Here is a 4,576-nt window from a genome sequence, read left to right as displayed (position 1 = left end):
GCAGCGGCAGCTGCAACTTCGTTAGGCTAAAAATAACCAGATCAATAACCTTTTTAAAAAATTAGACGCTCAAGATCGTTACAGAATGCAAAAACTATGGCGCTTAACAAACACTTTAAAGAGGCAGCCAGAAACAAACTGGCCATTGAAAATTCCCAGCAGTAGTGGTAGTAGAGAAGGCTATAGGTGGACAAAGAGTAGCGAGGAGAAAGTTGAAGCTTTTGTGTCACATTTAGAAGAAAGATTCACACCAAAACTCATAAACTCCGACGAATTTAGAAAGAGGGTAGTTATGGAGTGTAGCGCAGCTCAAACGCTTAACAACTAAACCTGCCTGGCTTCAGAGGCAACAATTTGGGCGGGAATACGATGTAAATAGACTCCCGTTCAGGCCTATTTCCCCCAATGAAGTTATGATGGAAATCAAATCTCTACAAAACAAAAAGGCTCCTGGCATGGACCAAATAAACAACAGAGTCATTAAAGCGTTAGCTCAAAAGGTAATTATTCATTTGACAAATATTTACAATCGAATCTTGAGACATGGCCATTTCCCCAAACAATGGATTTAAAAACCGAGCAAAAATGCAAATGAAGTTGGCTCTTATCGACCGATTAGCCTTTTGGCTGGCTTCTCTAAAATCTTTGAAACCTTGCTCATGAAAAGAATGTTTGAATGCGAAGACTTTGAGAAGGCCATTCCCACTCATCAGTTTGGATTCAGGAGAGAGCATAGCACGGAGCAACAACTGGCACGCGTGTGATGGACCTATTTCAGGCTGAGGTAAGCTCAGTCACGTCCAGGGGTCAATCCACAAGAAATTTGTAGAAATGGATGGAACTTCAAGGGAGACGTCGGGGGTGGCCTATCGTAGAGTAGATGGATCGGGGCTTGAGCGGGCGTTGCTAGCGTTGTGTATATGAAACGACCGTGTGGACTCGGGGCGGGGCGACGTCGGTGCCTCAGCTGATTGGGGTGAACTTACGCAATCGGGTGTTTTTACTTTGCAAATTTGACACTTTATTGTATTTCTTAGCGGTTTAAATGACTTATTTTTAATTGGGCGCCGATGTCTTGTCGTGAGTTCCGGGTACCGCGTCTGTACTCCGGACGGGGTCTCTGCGTAAGTTGCTTTCTTGTTTCAGTCGGCGTCTATTTATACGCCAATGGGTACTGTGTCAGCGGGTTCGGAAGTGCACTTCCGCGTCGGGGGCACTTTGCCGTTCTGGGGATCGTGGGTTGACCTGGTTCTGTCTCTTCGCGTTTTTGGCGAGCTGGCGGGTTTGCCGTTGGGTGCTTGTCGTGGGCTTCCGCGGTGTCATCGTTTTGTAGCCGATGAACCCGGAAGACTGCGCCTGGCCGGTTGCTTGGTCTGGAGTGGGGGAAGTCCGCGTGACCTGGTGTGTTTGGTCAGCGTAATGAAGACGGCGCGTGTCAATCGGTGGCTATGTGTGGTGGGGGGGTGTTCGTGTAGTAAATAATGCATGCGTTCAATTTACGTTGGGCGAGGTGCTGCAATTTAGTAGCAGGTTTTTTGTTTTATTGGAACCCTTTTGGGTTCGTTACACCCTCCCCTTTCTTCCCCCACGAGAGTCACGAAGACCCGTGCGTGGGGCGTGCGGCGGTGGGTTGTTGGCTCGGATGGCTTCGCCTTCTTCTGGTGAGAGTGCACTGATTGATGGGAGCCAGAGTTGCGGCTATTTAAGCCGTTCTGCAGGGTCCGTATTTGCGGAGCAAGCTTTTCTTCTCTCTTCCGTGGTGCACCGGGGGTGCGTTTTGGGGTCGCCGCCGACTTGCGATCATCTCGTCCCTTGCCTCGTTATCGGGTCTGTTTACTTCGTGGTCGAGGGGTTTGTTGTGCTCGCGTTGTTGTTGGCGTTGCGCCGCCGGTCGGTGTTTCGCTGACGTTGTCTCTCTTGGCCGGGTGCCCCGGGTTCTGCCGACTCTGCGGTGCGCGGTCGGGGCGTCGGTTTGCTGTTTCATTGGTTTCTTCCGCGATGTCAGCATTCCTGTGTAGGCCCGTGGGCTCGTCGGGCTCGTGGTCGTGGAACTCTCTCAGGTCGTTGATATTCGCGGTCTTCTGTTTCCGGCTTTCGCAATGTTGTAATTTGGCGATGTTTGGCGATGGAAAACTGTTGATTCGGTAAGGGCCGTCGAACTTCGGAGCTAACTTTGCCGCGAAGCCCGCGGCGGCGTTTGAGAGGTGGTGTTGGCGTAGAAGAACCAATGATCCGATGGCGGGGCGCCATAGTCGCCGGCGGAGGTTGTAATGTCTCCCTTGCTCTTGGCTGGCTCTCTGGATGTTGTTTCGGACGATGGCGAATACTTCTTTTAGTCTCGTCGCTTTGCTGCTGGCCGTCTCTTGTGTACTCCCTGTCCCGGGCGTGACTTCGTCGTAAAGGGTGCCGGGGAGTCGGGGTTTTCTTCCTTGCAGGAGGAAAGCGGGGCTGAATCCGGTCGTCTCGGAGACGCTGGAGTTGATCGCCAATGTCATCTCGGGTAGGAGTTCGTCCCACGTGTTCTGGTGGTCGTCGACGAACTGTGCGATCATCGTTTTCACAGTCCGATTGGCTCTCTCCGTCGGGTTTTCTTGGGGGCAATACGGGGCTGTGTGTTGTAGGTCCACGCCTGCGGTTCGCAGGAATGTTTTAAACGATCGGCTGGTGAACTGGGTTCCGTAGTCGCACACGAATAGTGTCGGCACGCCGAAGCTTCTCAGTATTCGTTCTCTGAAGGCTCGTTCGAGGTTCGCTGTTGTCGCTTTCTTGAGGGGTACCAGTTCGACCCACTTGGAGAAAGTGTCGAAGAAGACCAGTAAGATGGTGTTCCCGTGCTTGGACCGTGGTAATGGTCCGACGAAATCGGCACACAGGGTGGCGAAGGGTTCTTCGGCTTTGCGTGTGAGCATCCTGCCCACGGCCTTGCGCTGTGTGGCCTTGAACTTCTGGCAGCTTACGCAGCCCTGCACGTACCGTCGTACGTCTCGGTGTAGTCCTGGTCAGTAATATCGTTGCGTTGTCCTCAGGATGGTTTTCCGGACGCCGAGGTGTCCTGCTGTTGGTTCGTCATGGCATTCGCGGAGTACTCTCGTTCGGCCGTTTTTAGGCACGCATAGTTTCCACGGTATGTGGTCGTCGTCGTCGGCTCCGTGTCCTAGATAGCGGTATAGCTGCCCATTTTCGTACGTGTAGACTGGGTACTTCTGGGGTTCGTCTTGGACTTGTTGGATCCTTTGTTTAAGCCAGGTGCATGGTGGGTCGTCTTCCTCAATGCGGGCGAGGGTCTCCAGTGGTTGTCTTGACAGTGCGTCTGCGACTACGTTCTGGTTGCCGGCCCGATAGTGCACGTCGTATTGGTATTGCTGTAGTTCGAGCGCCCATCTTGCTACTCTACCGTAAGGGCTCTCGAGGGTATTCAGCCACTTTAGTGCGAGATGATCGGTTATGACGTCGAATCGGTAGCCTTCGAGATAGCATCGCAGTTTTCGGATCGCCCAGATGACGGCGAGGCATTCCTTGTCGGTGTCCGATGACCCGCTCTTTCCCTTCGATCTCTTGGGTGAGGACCGCGCCTACTCCAAGGTTGCTTGCGTCCGTCTGCAGGGAAAATTTGACGTTAAAGTCTGGGCAGGCGAGTACCGGTGCGGTGGTGAGCAGTGTTTTCAGCTCGTTGAAGGCGTCTTGTTGTTCTTGACCCCATGTACATGCTTTTCGTTTCTTCAGCAGCAGTGACATTGGTTGGACCACGGTGGCAAAGTTTGGGACAAATCTGCGGTACCAACCGGCCATGGCTGCGCATTGTCGTAGCTCCTTCAGGTTGGACGGCGGCCTCAGATCCTTTACGGCTGCGATTTTGTCGGGGTCCGTGTGGAAGAAGGCACACTTGTCCGTGTTGACCCGTAGGTTTGCCTTTCGCAGTCGTGCGAAAACTTCTTTTCCGTTGTTCAGGTGTTCCTGGAAGCTTTTCCCGACGATGACGATGTCGTCGAGATATGCGAACGCGAATGGTTCCATGTCTGCGCCGATAACGGCGTCGAGGGTCCGTTGAAACGTGGCTCCCGCGGAGTGTAAACCGAAAGGCATTACTTTCCATTGGTATAATCCTCGGCCGGGTATCGTGAATGCCGTGGCTTCCCGGCTGTTCCGGGCCATTGGTATCTGCCAGTACCCGTTTTTCAGGTCCAGGGTCGTGATGAAGTGGGCATTTCGGAGTCGCTCTAGTATGTAGTTGATCCTGGGTAGCGGGTACGCGTCCGGGATAGAACGCTCGTTTAGCTGCCGATAATCTACACACATGCGCCATCTCCCGTCCTTTTTGCGGACCAGGACGATTGAAGTGCTGTGGGGGCTCCGGGATGGTTCGATTAGGTCCTCTGCTATCAGATGGTCGACCTGTTCATCGATGATCCGCCGCATGGCTGGATTTTTCGGGTAGTACCGCTGTTTTATGGGTCGGTTGTCTCTCATGACGATGGTGTGTTCTGTTAGATCCGTCGTCCCTCGAAGGCCTGCGAGTGTCGGCAGTTCTTCGTCTAGAAATTCCTGAATTCTCGGCGCGATGTCGGGAGGCCATGGG

The sequence above is a fragment of the Drosophila persimilis genome, unplaced genomic scaffold (assembly GCF_003286085.1).
Source record: "Drosophila persimilis strain 14011-0111.01,24,50 unplaced genomic scaffold, DperRS2 tig00001229-arrow-arrow-pilon, whole genome shotgun sequence".
NCBI lineage: Eukaryota > Metazoa > Arthropoda > Insecta > Diptera > Drosophilidae > Drosophila > Drosophila persimilis.
Note: the sequence above shows the minus strand (reverse complement) of the source record.